This window comes from Mustelus asterias, chromosome 27 (assembly GCF_964213995.1).
Source record: "Mustelus asterias chromosome 27, sMusAst1.hap1.1, whole genome shotgun sequence".
Taxonomy (NCBI): Eukaryota; Metazoa; Chordata; class Chondrichthyes; order Carcharhiniformes; family Triakidae; genus Mustelus; species Mustelus asterias.
Window position 1 is genome coordinate 20911049 of NC_135827.1, and position 17098 is coordinate 20928146.

At 48.0% G+C, this 17098-nt stretch overlaps 1 protein-coding gene across 2 annotated transcripts in view; it reads left to right on the top strand.

Moving 5' to 3' along the window:
• Positions 1-5160: 5160 nt before the first annotated feature.
• The window catches only part of LOC144480029 (cystathionine beta-synthase-like), a 58955-nt gene continuing 47017 nt past the window's right edge, over positions 5161-17098 (top strand). Inside the window, exons 1-2 of one of the 2 annotated variants that reach the window (XM_078199181.1) lie at positions 5161-5288; positions 8391-8462. The gene's annotated coding sequence lies outside the window, so the exon portion shown is untranslated. Of the gene's footprint in view, positions 5289-8390; positions 8463-17098 lie in introns of those variants that run through there. The other variant, XM_078199180.1, reaches the window with a different exon arrangement.

Below are 17098 nucleotides of genomic sequence, written 5' to 3' on the forward strand. Positions count from 1 at the left end.
TGAGGGAGAATTTAGCATGGCCAATGCACCTAACCAGCACACCTTTCAGACTGTGAGAGGAAACTGGAGCACCCGGAGGAAACCCACACAGACTCTGGGAGAACGTGTAGACTCCACGGTTTATAAAGGAATGGCCATTTAATATAACCTGGATAATTAGAATATTACACACTATTAATGACCTGCTACTCATGTTGTTTTAGAACCTCAATTAATAACAGTAGCAAAGACAATTACGCATTCATTAAAACCACCAGTGGCGCATTTTATCGAGAGCAAGAGCTCCAGCCATTCTCTAATTGCTTTAGCAATCACGATTTGCTCTCATGTTTCTCAATTCAGGTAGGAGCAGATGTGTCAGACCAAGTTGGGAATCGAACCCGGGTCTCTGGCACTGTGTGGCAGCAGTGCTAACCACTGTGCTACCGTGCCGCCTAATAGACCTAAGCGATAAGACTGGATACCAATAGTTCTGGGCAAACTGGCCACTCGCAGACCTGGTCCTTGATATTGAAGATGGTACATAGCTTAAAACTGAAAGTGTTTTCTGGAAATTTGAATCAGCCATGCATACGCAATATGACTGCCAGTCCTTGCAATGTAAATATTCCGCATGAGGCACGGGGAATGAACAATTTGCTTAGCTGTTTCACTAAGAGGTAATTCTGTAATATTAAAGGACATTACTGAGTGATAGAGAATGCCAAAGTGCAATCGTAATATAAACAGAGCAATTGTGTAAATTGATTACAGTCTGAGGACATCTCTTAGTGGAAGGACAAGATCCGATAATAGGATGAATGTCAGGGAACTAAATAGGCCTTAATCTCCAATCTCACTCACAATACAACATAATGTGGACATAGGGGTGGCACGGTGGCACAGTGGTTAGCACTGCTGCCTCACAGCGCCAGGGACTTGGGTTTGATTCCCAGCTTGGGTCACTGGCTGTGCAGAGTCTGCATGTTCTCCCCATGTCTGTGTGGGTTTCCTCCAGGTGCTCTGGTTTCCTCCCACAATCTGGAAGATGTGCTGATTAGATGATTGACTATACTAAATTCTTCCTCGGTGTACTCAAATAGGCACCGGAGTGTGGTGACTAGGGGATTTTCATAGTAACTCCATTGCAGTGTTAATGTAAGCCTACTTCTGGCACTAATAAATAAAGGTTAAACTTTTAAACATCGGTTTATAAAGGAATGGCCATTTAACATAACCTGGTTAATTAGAATATTGCACACTATTAATGACCTGCTACTCATGTTGTTTTAGAAACACAATTAATAACAGTAGCAAAGACAATTACGCATTCATTAAAACCACCAGTGGCGTATTTTGTCGGAAGCAAGAGCTCCAGCCATTCTCTAATTGCTTTAGCAATCACGATTTGTTCTCATGTTTCTCAATTCAGGTAGGAACAGATGTGTCAGACCTGGATGCCACTGACAACTGGGTTGATGAATCAGCTGAAGACCAGGCTGCCTCCCCAGAGTCCGATACCGAGCGAGACAGTGAGTTCAGTGGAGTAATTCCGGTCAAATATTGCTACATTGAAGCTGTGATGTCAAACATCCGGGAGCAGCTCATGAGACTGCTCCAAGATCCTGTGAATATAATTGATTATCATCATGCCTGTGCAGATATCCATCACTTCATTTGGCACCCGTCTTCAATGGACCAGAGTAAACTTTACTGCAAATGGTATCCAGTGAAACCCGAGGTCCTCAGACAAGGCTGCATCCAGGAATGCCTGGAGTCAGCACTGGGCTATCGACTCAAGTACAAGAAACCTGGGACTTGCAGAACAAGATAGGCCAAAGTAAAAATGTTGTGAATCGCATGCCCAAATATTTAGCTCAATGTTGATGATCTTACTCTCATTTTCTAAGATGTCCCATTAAGAAATAATACCTTATGTAGATTTGAAAAATGAGCTGATATCACAAATGCACTTCCGTAAGGGAACTCTGATACGATCATTCATGATTTTTTAAAATACTGCCTATAACCACAATTTGCAAAGTCGCACAGTTCCCCTGAACAAATATCTATACCAATAAAATTATTCAAAGTGTTTCTTTTTCATATTTTTCATAAGCTAATCAAAGTTATTTCAGAACTTTTGCCTGAATTACACTTTGTAATGATATGGAGATGCCGGCATTGGACTGGGGTGGGCTAAGTAAGAAGTCTGACAACACCACTTTAACCTGGTGTTGTGAGACTTCTTACTGTGCACACTTTGTAATCCCCACTGAAAAGTTGTAGTGATTTGTTAATGGGAGGTGGTGGCATGGTGGTAATGTCACCAGACTAGTAATCCAGAGACACTTATTCTGGGAACTTGGTTCGAATCTCACTGCCGCAGATGGTGGAATTTAAGTTTAGCGCAAATCTGGAAGTAAAAGTCTGATGTGGAGATGCCGGCGTTGGACTGGGGTAAACACAGTAAGAAGTTTAACAACATCAGGTTAAAGTCCAACAGGTCTATTTGGTAGCAAACTTTTTGCTACCATATAGACCTGTTGGACTTTAACCTGGTGTTGTTAAACTTCTTACTGAGTAAAAGTCTGACCAGGAAACCAATGTTGATGGTTGTAAAAACACACCTAATTCACTAATGCCCCTTAGGAAAGGAAATGTGCCGTCCTTTTCTGGCCTACATGTGGCTCCATACCACATGTATGGTTGACTCTTAAAACTGCCCTCTGAAATGCCCTAGCAAGCCACTGAGTTCTGGGAGAACGCTTACCTGAAGATCCAAGGCTGAATGCCCGTGACTGCTGAAGTGCTCCCCCATAGGAAGAGAACAGTCTTGCCTGGTGATTGTCGAGCGGTGTTCATTCATCCATTGTCGTAGCGTCTGCACAGTTTCCCCAATGTACCGTGCTCTCATCCCACGTACTCCATGCGTTGGAGATCTCTACTGCCTCCCAAAAATACGCAAGGCAAACACACCCGGCCGTCCCATCGTTTCAGGAAATGGAATCCTGTGCGAGAACCTCTCCGGCTATGTCGAGGGCATCCTGAAACCCATTGTACAAAGAACCCCCAGCTTTTGTCGTGACACTACGGACTTCCTACAGAAACTCGACACACATGGAGCAGTTGAACCAGGAGCACTCCTCGTCACAATGGATGTCTCGGCACTCTACACCAGCATCCCCCACGATGATGGCATTGCTGCAACGGCCTCAGTACTCAATGCCGTCAACTGCCAGTTTCCAGAAACTCATCCGCTTCATCCTGGACCACAATATCTTCACCTTCAACAACCAGTTCTTCATCCAGACACACGGAACAGCCATGGGGACAAAATTCGCAGCTCAATATGCCAACATCTTCATGCACAGGTTCGAACAAGACTTCTTCACCTCACAGGACCTTCAACCGATGCTATACACTAGATACATCAATGACATTTTCTTCCTTTGGAGTCATGGTGAGCAATCACTGAAACAACTATATGATGACATCAACAAGTTCCATCCCACCATCAGACTCACCATGGACTACTCTCCGGAATCGGTTGCATTCTTGGACACACGCATCTCCATTAAGGACGGTCACCTCAGCACCTCACTGTACCGCAAGCCCATGGATAACCTCATGATGCTCCACTTCTCCAGCTTCCACCCTAAACACGTAAAAGAAGCCATCCCCTACGGACAAGCCCTCCGAATACACAGGATCTGCTCGGATGAGGAGGATCGCAACAGACACCTCCAGACACTGAAAGATGCCCTCATAAGAGCAGGATATGGCGCTCGACTCATCGGTCAACAGTTCCGACGCGCCACAGCGAAAAACCGCACCGATCTCCTCAGAAGACAAACACGGGACACGGTGGACAGAGTACCCTTCGTCGTCCAGTACTTCCCTGGAGCGGAGAAGCTACGGCATCTCCTCCGGAGCCTTCAACATGTCATTGATGAAGCCGAACATCTCGCCAAGGCCATCCCCACACCCCCACTTCTTGCCTTCAAACAACCACGCAACCTCAGACCATTGTCCGCAGCAAACTACCCAGCCTTCAGGAGAACAGTGACCACGACACCACACAACCCTGCCACAGCAACCTCTGCAAGACGTGCCGGATCATCGACACGGATGCCATCATCTCACGTGAGAACACCATCTACCAGGTACACGGTACCTACTCTTGCAACTCAGCCAACATTGTCTACCTGATACGCTGCAGGGAAGGATGTCCCGAGGCATGGTACATTGGGGAAACCATGCAGACGCTACAACAATGGATGAATGAACACCGCTCGACAATCACCAGGCAAGACTGTTCTCTTCCTGTGAGGGAGCACTTCAGCAGTCATGGGCATTCAGCCTTGGATCTTCAGGTAAGCGTTTTCCAAGGCAGCCTTCACGACACACGACAGCGCAGAGTCGCTGAGCTGAAACTGATAGCCAAGTTCCGCACACATAAGGACGGCCTAAACCGGGATGTTGGATTTATGTCACATTATCAGTATCCCCCACAGCTTTCCCCCTGATCTTGCAGAATCTCACTAGCTGTTCTGTCTGGAGACAATGCACATCTCTTTAACCTGTGTTGAATGCTCCCTCCACCCACATTGTCTGTACCTTTAAGACCTGGCTGGCTGTAGAGATTTGCATTCTAATTAGTATTCTGTAACTTGATTTCTGTGTCTGTGCACTGTTGGAAAACAGATATCCACTCCATCTGACGAAGGAGCAGAGCTCCGAAAGCTTATGATATTTGCTACCAAATAAACCTGTTGGACTTTAACCTGGTGTTGTTAAACTTCTTATTTTAACATGGGCATTAATGCAAAGTTCAGTTGTAGCCTGTTTGAAGAAAGGCAAATAGGAATTTCAGGTAATTCAAGTGAAATATTTATATAAAAGCAGCACTAATTTAAGTTAAACTTCCCAAATTTGCAGCAACTGTTACATTCAAATTGGAAGTTTAAAATACATCGCTGTTAAAGATACATCCCTTTGCTCTCCCCACTTCTACCAGCCCTGCCTATGTGGGGGTGATTCTCCCTGCCCGCTGTGCTGTGCCAGTACTGTGTCTCCCAGGCTATGTTTCATAGTGCGATGGGGGTTCGCACCGGAAATCATCGCGGCGGCAGTTTAAATGTGTTTCCGTATATTTCGATATCATTAGCGAGTTCAGGATGGCAATGTCCCCACTTCTCCCTGCTAGCATCTTCTCCCTATCCGGCATGATGTCATGCTGGCACCGTCTGCAACTGTCAATAAAAGTTGGAGCCTGGTCCAACACAGCACAGAAGAAGAGCGAAGACGTAAGTGGAATGGAGCTGCAGCCCCTGGAGTGCTGGAGCCCGGGGAGGTTGGGTGGTTTGCGGGGTGGGATGCAGAGGGGAGCGTGTGAGGCAAAGTTGCCGGATGGGGTGGGGGACTTTACTGAGTGCTGGTGGGGCTACTGTTTCCAGGCACAGGGATGTTCTATTGATGTCTCTGTGGGGTGTGTTGAGGGTCTTTACTGAGTGCTGGTGGGGCTACTGTTTCCAGGCACAGGGATGTTCTATTGATGTCTCTGTGGGGTGTGTTGAGGGTCTTTACTGAGTGCTGGTGGGGCTACTGTTTCCAGGCACAGGGATGTTCTATTGATGTCTCTGTGGGGTGTGTTGAGGGTCTTTACTGAGTGCTGGTGGGGCTACTGTTTCCAGGCACAGGGATGTTCCGTTGGTCAGGCTATCTACTGGGGTGGGAGAATTTACTGAGTGCTGGGGTTTTAGGGAGAGGGGTAAAAGGCGCCATGCGCTGCTTGTGGGCTCATCAAGTCAGGCAGCTGGTGCCCCAAGCAAGGGGGCCCATGTTAACACAGACACTCAAACTGCGTGGAGTCTGCTGAGAATTGGAACCCACATTGTGATAATCAGGAGGCTGCCCCTGCCCCGTCTGCCTGACCTGCAACATATGTCTGGAAGGCAATGCTGTAATAGCACCCATGGCAATGGCTCAAGGGTGCGCAATGGCCACGCCCACACACCAACCTGCATGTTCTCCCTGCCAGCTGTGGCCAAGATGCCAATGGCAGGTGACCTATTCAGGTGACGCATGGCACCCCAGATTGTGTCGGGTTGCCAGCATCCAACAGTGGTCCCTGTGATGGACTGGGGGTCCCGGGATAGTAAAAAGGAAACTCTTTCCCTCTCTCTCTCTCTGTAACCCTCACCTTGCAGATGGATTTTGTTGGGCATTGAGAGGGCCATCATTGTGGCAGTTGCAGAGGATGCTGAGGAGGTGGAGGAGGGTGTTGCACGGCCACTGCAAGGCTGACCAGTGCTGGAACCTGCAGGGGGAGGGCAGGGAGCTGCCAGTGAGGCCCAGGAAGTGGCAGTGCAGTCTCCTGTGGGGGTGGGGGGATGGGGTGGAGGAGGTGGAGATGCAGGGTGTACAGGACAAAGGTGTCTGAGGCCGTGAGCATCGGCTCCCCCCTGAGCAAGGAGACAGTGCGGCACCTGTGTCAGGTCCCGGCAGACCTGGCGCCTCAGGGGAGGGGAGGGCACAGTGGAAGTGAAGGTGGCCTTAAACTTCTATGCCACAGGATCATTCCAGACACCCAATGGGGACATCTGTGGCACATCACAGGCACCTGGGCACAGGTGTGCGCCAGGTTACGGATGCCCTGTAAGCCCGGGCAGACCACTACATACAATTTGATGTTGGCCAGGCGCAACAGGAGGCCCAGTCTACAGGCTTTGGCGCCGTTGCTGACATGCCCCATGTGCAAGGGGTTTTGGATGAGATGCACATCGCCCTGTGGTCCACACGAGGTGAGGGACAGCAGTTCATCAACAGGAAGAGCTACCACTCCCTCAATGTCCAGATAGTTTGTGACTACAGACTGATAAGTATGCAGATAATTACCCAGGGGGCGTGCATAATAGTTACGCTTTGAGGAGTTTGGACATGCTTTGGGCCTTTGAGGACCAGCCCAAGGCTGCTGGGATGGCTCGTGGGAGACAAGGGAGACCCACTAACATCATGGCTGATGATACCAGTGTGGAGGCCCGATACTGAGGCGGTGACCCGTTATAATGAGGCCCTCGCTACCACGCAGTCCATCATGGATAGGCCTGCTGAAGATGCAGTTCCGGTGCCTGGACCATTCTGGGGGTGCCCTCCGATATGTGTGGGCCCCGTGCATCATCATAGTATGCTGTATACTCCACAACGTTGCACAGCAGTGGGAGACCACCTGGAGGAGGAGGAGTGCCAATGGCAGTGTGTGGAGGAGGAGGCTGATGAGGAGCCGGAGGATGGAGGACAGGTGGCGAGGGAGGCATTCATTGCAGCCAGGTTCACTTAGTTGCTGCCGTAAAGTGTGGCGGCTGTTACTACCACCCGCCCACACACCCCAGGAGAGGTTACAGCCACACCAACCCCCAAAACTGCTCCCTCAAACTCCTCCATTACCCTTCCCCTCCTCCATGCCCCCCCCCCCCCCATGGGCCCAAGTTGCATCACAACAAGGTGGCGGCCTGGGCTGGCCGTGTTAGCGAGTCTTTGGCCAAGGTTGAAGGGTGATGACGACTCGCTGTGAAGCACACTGAGGTGCAGACCTAGTGCCACGCAAGTCTGACTCCTACCTGTTCTCCGACTGCAAACCTGTGGGCTATTTCTCAAGGAAACTAAATCGTCACCAACATAAATATTCCACCATTAAAAAAAATACTTTAAGCCTGGTATTACTGGCATTGCAACATTTTGAGATTTACCTTGCTAGCAATCCCACAGAAACAATCACATATACGGATCATAATCCCCCAAAATTGCTGGAAAACTTTTGAGATCAGAACACTAGGTTATTCCAATGGAGTCTATTGTGACAATGATTTAATTTAAAGTTATTCATGTGGCCGAAAGAGAGAACGTCATTGCGGATGGGGACATTGGGTGTAAATTCTTTGGGGTAAATTGACGAATGTATCTTTGGGGTATTAACATAGAAACATGGAAACCAGAAGCAGGAGTAGGCCATTCGGCCCTTCAAGCTTGCTGCGCCATTCATTTTGATCATGGCTGATCATATTCAATATTCTGATCCCCCCCTTCCCCCCCATATCCCTTGATCACTTTAGCCCCAAGAGCTAATAGAATTTATTCTTGAAATCACACAACGTTTTGGCCTCAACTACTTTCTGTGGTTGTGAATTCCACACATTCACCACTCTCTGGGTGAAGAAATTTCTCCTCACCTCATTTCTAAAAGGTTTACCCCTTATCCTCAAACTATGACCCCTAGTTCTGGACTCCCCCACCATTGGGATCATTTTTTCTGAATCTACCCTGTTAGAAGTTTCTATGAGATCCCTTCTCACTCTTCTAAACTGCTGAGAATATAATCTTAACCAACTTAATCTCTCTTCATATGACAGACCTGCCATCCCAGGAATCAGCCTGGTAAACCTTCACTGTACTCCTTCAAGAGCAAGGACATCTTTCCCCAGGTAAGGACACCAAAACTGCACGCAATACTCCAGCTGTGGCCCCACCAACGCCCTATACAATTGCAGTAAAACATCTCTATTCCTACGCTCAAATACTTTCGCTATGAAGACCAACATACATTTTCTTTACTGCCTGCTGTACCTGCGCGCTTACTTTCAGCTAATGATGCACGAGGACACCAAGGTCTCACTGAGTATCCATCTCTCTCAATTTGCACCCACTCAAATAATAATCTGCCTTCCTATTTTTGCTGCCGAAATGGATAACCTCACATTTATCCACATTATACTGCACCTCTCATGCATATGCCTACTCACTCAGCCTGTCCAAATCATGCTGAAGCATCTCTGCATCCTCCTCATAGCTCACCCTCCGACCCAACTTTGTATCATCCGCATATTTGGAGATAATACATTTAGTTCCCTCTTCCAAATCATTCATATATATTATGAACAGTTGGGATCCTAGCACAGATCCCTGCGGTACTCCACTTGTCACTGCCTGCCAATCAGAAAAAGACCCATTTATGCCAACTCTTTGCTTCCTATCTACTAACCAGCTGTCTATCCATCTCAAGACATTACCAGCAATCCCATATGCTTTAACTTTACATAGTCGTCTGCTGTGTGAGACTTTGTCAAAAGCCTTCTGAAAGTCTAAATCAACCACATCTACTGATTCTCTTTGGTTAACTCTATTAGTTATATCTTCAAAGAATTGGGTGGCACAGTGGTTAGCACTGCTGCCTCACAGTGCCAGGGACCCAGGTTCGATTCCCGGTCTGGGTCACTATCTGTGTGGAGTTTGCAAGTTCTCCTTGTGTCTGTGTGTGTTTCCTCCAGGTGCTTCGGTTCCTTCCCATAGTCTAAAAATGTGCAGGTTAGGTGAATTGGCCATGTTAAATTCTCCCTTAGTGTACCTAAACAAGCACCAGAGTGTGGCGACTCGGGGATTTTCACAGTACCTTCATCACAGTGTGAATGTAAGCCTACTTGTGACTAATAAATAAACTTTACTTTAAGAATTCCAGTAGATTTGTTGAGCTTGATTTCCCCTATGTAAATCCTCCATGCTGACTTTGTCTGATTATACCACTGCTTTCCAAATGCTGAGTTATGAAATCTTTGAAAATGGACTCTAGCAACTTTCCCCGTACTGATGTTAGGCTCACTGGAGAGCTGCATTGTCTCTCTGATGTTAGTGTGCCTTTAAGAAATGTTTTTTTAAAATGATGTTCTCTGCAGTTAGAATCATAGAATCCTTATAGTGCAGAAGGAGGCCATTCATCCCATCAAGTTTGCACCGACCACAATCCCACCCTGGCCCTATTCCCGTAACCCTCACATATTTACCCTGCTAATCCCCCTGACACTAAGGGTCAATTTAGCATGGCCAATCAACCTAACCAGCACATCTTTGGACTGTGGGAGGAAACCGGAACACCCGGAGGAAACCCACGCAGACACGAGGAGAATGTGCAAACTCCACACAGACAGTGACCCAAGCTGGGAATCGAACCCGGGTCCCTGGTGCTGTGAGGCAGCAGTGCTAACCACTGTGCCACCGTGCCGCCCCATAAGTAGCTTTGATTTTTTTTTCATTGTTGCCGAGCTGTCTGCAAGGACTCCTTTTATTGCTGCTTAATTGGTTGAAATGGGGTTTTGCTTATTTTTACCTTGGGCCTCAGGTACTTTCTGGGATTTTTATGACCCTGCATTGTTCGGGGGAAGAATGATTGACAGGTCAGGTGACAGGAGTTCATTCATTTTCAGTTTTGGGCAGTTTTATTTCGTTAGAAGATGTTTAGACATCAGACTGAAAAACAGTGTTTCTCTCTCCTTCCCTGGAATTGTAAATTCTGCGAGCTGTTTGGATTCAGTCAACATAAAAGTTTGACGTGCCTCCATTCTCCTGTATCTGACTTTCTCTTCACTGCGTTAAACAAAAACACTTGAGAGAGCTTGTAATTACTTTCACAACTGAAGAAACTGCCATTTGATTCTTAATAATTACTATTCAGCAAACAGAAAAGGTAGCAAAGCTAATCTGTTGCTGCGCTAGAATTACTTCTGGAGAAACAGGTTTCAGATTGAAACTAATATCTCATTGAGGTTCTTGGGTGTGTTGTGTTTGCAACAGCAAGATGACAATTAACTTAGATGTGTTTCATCTATGGGCGGCACGGTGGCACAGTGGTTAGCACTGCTTCCTCACAGCCCCAGGGACCCGTGTTCAATTCCGGCCTTGGGTCACTATCTGTATGGAGTTTGCACGTCCTCCCCGTGTCTGCGTGATTTCCTGCAGGAGCTCCGGTTTCCTCCAACAGTCCAAAGATGTGCGGGTTAGGTTAATTGGCCATGATAAATTGCCCCTAGGTGTCAGGAGAACTAGCAGGGTAAATAAGTGGGCTTACGGGGATAGGGCCTGGGTGGGTTTGTGATTGGTGCAGACTCGATGGGCCAAATGGCCTCCTTCTGCACTGTAGGGATTCTATGATTCATGGAAGAATGTGTCTGTACCAAAGCCAGGACTGGGATTGGCATCACTCACCCACCGCCACCCTGGCTATCTACCACATACATGAACATTGAGGAACAAAGCGTAGCCAATACCAAGAAGTGTCCAAGTTCAGCGCTAAAGTAATCTCCCCCCCATCATGTGGTAAGAGAAACTAAAGGATGTTTGGATTTATTGCTCTAGCTGCTTCGTCTAACAATTAGAAACATGTTAATTTTAATTTCTTCCCCTAAAATGTCATATTACTACTGTAACCAAACTTCTATCATTACGTAACACTGGCACAAAAGGCTAAGATTCCATTAGCCTCCCGAATTTTTGAACCAGTTCCATCTATGATTAGAGCCACGGAGGCCTGCTCCAGCTAACATTTAAAGCCACGGCAGAGAGTCTCATCTAAAAGATGCAGTTTCATGTCTTCGTTGATCCAGCAAAATACATTTTCCCAGACTTGGACATCTAAGCTGCATTGTGTGTTAACTATGAGCTGGATTTGGCTTATACAGTTACTATAGCGGATGCTGTTTGGGAAAAGGGGTGTCTTAGTTCAGGGAATGTGGGAATATTTTGGTAGCAAGAGATAATTTCAGATAAAATGGAATCAATCTCATAAAATTCTGCCCAATATCTCTTTCTTTGGCTCTGTGTCATATTTTGTTTTATATTTATAATGTTCCTATGGAGCGTTCTGAGCCATTTGATTACATTAAATGTTTTATGTAAACTTGCTGTTCTTTACTTCCAATGTGTATACACCATTTGCTGTACCCTATTCATTCTAGCCTCTCCTTCCATAGAATCATAGAATCTCTACAGTACAGAAGGAGGCCATTCAGCCCATTGAGCCTGTACTGATAACAATCCCACCCAGGCCCTATCCCCATAACCCCATGTATTTACTCAACTAATTCCCCTGACACTAAAGAGCAATTTAGCATGGCCAATCCACCTAACTGACACATCTTCGGGCTGTAGGAAGAAATGGGAGCAGCCAGTGGAAACCCGCGCAGACACAGGGAGAATATGCAGTCTTCACCCAAGGCTGGAATCAAACCCAGGTCCTCGGCGCTGTGAGGCAACAGTGCTAGCCACCATGCCGCCCCACTGTGCTACCGTGTCACCCCACTGTGCCACCCCTTCTAGGCCCATTAGACTCATTCTAATCTATTTCATAGTCAAATCTTACTTTAGTTTGCATTGTGGTTAACCATAAACTTCTACAGCTGTCTGGAATACTGCTTTCTATCTAATCTCAGCCAGTTTAAACTGCTCAAGGATGCCTCATCCTGTGTCAGCAGAAATACATGCTGACTACGGTAAGTATTCTTTTGGGCTCATGTCATTTACCCATGATTCCAATGCTCGCCATTTTCTATTACTGTATCTCGAACCTACCGATTTGAGAATCCAGCGATAGAAATCATTCACCTACTTGAGATCTTTAGACTTATACAACTCATACCTTGAAGAAAATGAGACCAGGAATTTCACAGTATGTAATTTATCTGGAGCCCCTTCACTAGCAGCACCCAGAGTGCACCTATACCACATGGACTGCAGCAGTTCATAAAGGCGACTCACCATCACCTTCTCAAGGGCAATTAGGAATGGGCAATAAATGCTGGCGACACATAAATCCCATGAATGAATGAAAAAAATAGTGTCAGGCAAATATATATGTAACATGGTCACAATAGAATATCATAGAATCATTACAGTGTAGAAGGAGGCCATTCGGCCCATCGAGCCTGCACCAACAACAATCCCACCTTGGCCCTATCCCCGTAACCCCACATATTTACCCTGCTGATCCACCTGACACTGCATGGCCAATCAACCTAACCCGCATATCTTTCGAGTACCCGGAGGAAACCTATGCAGACATGGGGAGAATGTGCAAACTCCACACAGACAGTCACCCGAGGTCGGAATTGAACCTGGGCCCGTAGTGCTGTGAGGCAGCAGTGCTAACCATCGTGCTACTGTGCTGCCCCTATGCATTGTAAAATGTTCTGGTACATTTGGAACTACAATCATTTTCTTCCCCTCCACATCCATCAACATATTATGCCAACAATTGCTTATCTGGGATTAACTGCTCCTTCTAAATCTGATGAAACCCATTGGTTAATGAAATAAAATTCATTATTTGAACATTAAATACTACAATCGACCGGTGGATCAAATTCAGTCACTGAACTGGCAGAAAGGTGAGTGTTTAAGTGATTAGTACTGCTGCTTTACAGTGCCCTGGACTCGGGTTCAATTCCCGGCTTATGTCACTGTCTGTGCGGAGTCTGCACACTTTCCCCGTGTCTGTTTAGGTTTCCTCCGGGTGCTCCGCTTTCCTCCCGCAGTCCGAAAGACGTGCTGGATAGGTGCATTGGCCATGCTAAATCCTCCCTCAGTGTACCCGAACAGGCGCTGGAGTGTGGCGACAAGGGGATTTTCACAGTAACTTCATTGCAGTGTTAATGTAAGCCTACTTGTGATACAAATCAATAATCTAAACTTTAGCAATGAACTCATCTATCTGCAGTAATGGAGCGCTGAATGTTCCCAAAGTTCCAGGATTTCAATGATGAAAAGTAATTATGTAAACTTTGCTCTTTTCTGGAATTTGCAAGGAATTATTTGGGTAAATTTAAATAATTTGCAGATGATGCTAAACATGAAAGTATGAGGAGGATAGTGATGGACTTCAAAAGGGCACAGACAAGAGGTGGATGAAATTTAATGCAGTGAAGTGTGAATGATTCATTTGGGTAGGAAGAATGAGATAAGGCATGATGCGCGTCAATAAGCACATGGAATCAAGGCTTCGGTATTGAAGGCTTTAATAAAGTAACAAGGGAACTACTAACACGAATACACCAGTTCAGACTGAAGGGGTCCTGCCGGAGCAGGGGGTCTTATACCCTGCCACCGGAGGCGGGACCCCACTGGAATGTGCCACGATAACTCTCATAACAGGTAAACACCCTAACCCAACAACATAGTACAACCCCCACAGTAATAACACCCTAGCCCAACAGTAACATGGTAACAAACCCCAGTGGTGAACCAACGATGGTTCACCACATTCACCCCTCCTTTAAGAACAAAAGGTGGCGGGGTGGACGAAAAACAGGTCATATAACAGACAATAACAGAAAAGTCACAGGATTCACAAGTCCAGACGGTCTGGAGGACCGCACCGACGCTGCGATCTCCTCAACACCGGTTGCGAAACCGGAGCAGGTGCCGATCTCTTCAACACCGGTTGCGAAAACGGAGCAGGTGCTTGTGGTGGCGCTCTTAAAGTAACGTCTGGCTGTCCCCTCAAGGACTCCCGGGCCGGCCGGCCCTGGTGAGGCGATGGTGCAGGGGATCCTGGAACGTTTGGTGGTAGTGGTGGTGGTGATGATGATGGTGGCGCCGATCTCCGAGTCTCAGGCAAGCTGTACATGGGAGTAAAAGTGTTATGCACTGGTCCCGGTGCTGACCGCGCCACGTCTGGGGAAGTAATGAGGAGTAGTGGATTTGTGACTGGGGGAATAGGAGCGACAGGGGTTGCTACGTCCCCTGCGGGCGCCAGGTCTCTAATGGAGACAGTGTCCTCTCGCCCGTCAGGATATGCCACATAGGCATACTGAGGGTTGGCGTGGAGGAGTTGGACCGGTTCGACCAAGGGGTCGGACTTGCGAGCCCTCACATGGCGCCGCAGAAGGACGGGTCCTGGGTACGTCAACCAGGCTGGCAATGAGGTCCCCGAGGACGACTTCCGAGGGAATGAGAACATCCTCTCGTGGGGAGTAGCATTGGTTGCCGTACACAGGAGGGAGCGAATGGAATGAAGCGCATTTGGAAGGACCTCCTGCCAACGGGAGACTGGAAGGCCCCTGGATTTCAGTGCCAGTAGGACAGCCTTCCAGACTGTAGCATTCTCCCTTTCCACCTGTCCGTTACCCCTAGGGTTGTAGCTCCTGGTTCTACTAGAGGCAATCCCGAATGAGAGCAGGAATTGCCTCAAGTCGTTGCTCATGAACGATGAGTCCCTGTCGCTATGAATGTAGCAGGGGTACCCGAACAGGGTAAAAAGTTCACTGAAAACCTTGATGACGGTGGCAGTTGACGTGTCCGCACAGGGGAAAACAAACGGAAACCGGGAATACTCGTCTATTATATTGAGAAAATAGACATTCCGGTCCGTTGAGGGAAGGGGGCCCTTAAAATCCACACTCAGCCTCTCAAAAGGGCGAGTGGCCTTGACCAATTGTGCCCGGTCTGGTCGATAAAAGTGTGGTTTGCATTCTGCGCAAATCCGACAGCTTCTAGTTACTGACCTGACATCCTCCACCGAGTAGGGCAGGTTGCGGGCTTTGATGAAGTGGTAGAGTCTGGTGACTCCAGGATGACACAGATCATTGTGGAGAGCCTTCAAGCGGTCCTCCTGCATGATGGCGCATGTTCCGCGCGAGAGGGCATCCGAGGGCTCATTGAGCTTCCCTGGACGATACATAATATCGTAATTATAGGTGGAGAGCTCAATTCTCCACCGCAAGATCTTATCGTTCTTGATCTTGCCCCTCTGCGTGTTACTGAACATAAACGCCACGGATCGTTGATCTGTGATCAGGGTGAACCGCTTACCTGCCAGGTAATGGCGCCAGTGTCTGACTGCCTCCACAATGGCCTGAGCCTCCTTTTCCACCGCTGAGTGCCGAATTTCTGGGCCTTGAAGGGTGCGGGAAAAGAACGCGACGGGCCTGCCTGCCTGGTTTAGTGTGGCGGCTAGGGCGAAGTCAGATGCATCACTCTCCACCTGGAAAGGGATGGATTCATCCACCGCGTGCATCGTGGCTTTCGAGATGTCGCTCTTCAAAACCTTGAAGGCCAATTGGGCCTCCGGCGTAAGTGGGAAGGTCGTGGACTTAATGAGCGGACGAGCTTTGTCCGCGTAGTTGGGGACCCACTGTGCATAATATGAAAAGAACCCGAGGCATCTCCTCAGTGCCTTCGTGCTAGCGGGCAAGGGAAGTTCAGTAAGTGGGCGCATACGGTCTGGATCAGGGCCAATGACCCCGTTTTCCACCACGTATCCGAGGATGGCTAACCTGCGCGTACGGAATACGCACTTCTCCCTGTTATAGGTCAGATTCAGGCGAGATGCAGTGCGCAGAAAGTGTTGGAGATTCGTGTCGTGGTCCTGCTGGTCATGGCCGCAGATGGTGACGTTATCCAGGTACGGGAAGGTAGCCCGCAACCCGTTCTGGTCCACCATTCGGTCCATAGCACGCTGGAAGACCGAGACCCCATTGGTGACACCAAATGGAACCCTGAGGAATTGGTATAGACGACCATCCGCCTCAAAAGCCGTATATTGTCGGTCCTCTGGGCGGATGGGGAGTTGATGGTAGGCGGACTTAAGGTCTATGGTAGAAAACACTCGGTACTGCGCAATCTGATTGACCATATCAGAAATGCGCGGGAGAGGATACGCATCCAGCTGCGTGTATCTATTAATGGTCTGACTATAGTCGATGACCATCCGAGGTTTGTTCCCGCTTTTGACTACCACGACCTGCGCTCTCCACGGACTAGCACTGGCCTGTATGATCCCTTCCTTGAGGAGCCGCTGAACCTCAGATCTAATAAAGATCCGGTCCTCAGCGCTGTAACGCCTACTTTTAGTAGCGATGGGCTTGCAGCCAGGTACCAGATTTTTAAAAAGGGATGGTGTCGTGATCTTCAGGGTGGATAAATTGCACGCGGGGCGCTTTGGGCAATTTGGAGGCTGCGGCTGATTCCCTACTGCCAGTGAAGGGAGTGGCCCACCGTACTGTAGGATCACACTCTTCATGTGGACCATAAAGTTTAGTCCGAGGAGAATTGGCGCGCAAAGGTGAGGTAGCACAAGGAGCCTGTATTGCTCGTAAACTGTGCCCTGTACCTCAAGAGTTACCATACATCGTCCTTGGATCGGTACAGACCGGGACTGTGATGCCATGGAAATTGTCTGTTTGGCAGGGAGAACCCGGAGTCCACACCTTTTAGCAGTTTCAGGGTGTATGAAACTTTCGGTGCTCCCACTGTCAAACAGACAATTCACAGTTCTGCCACTAACCTTTACCTCCAT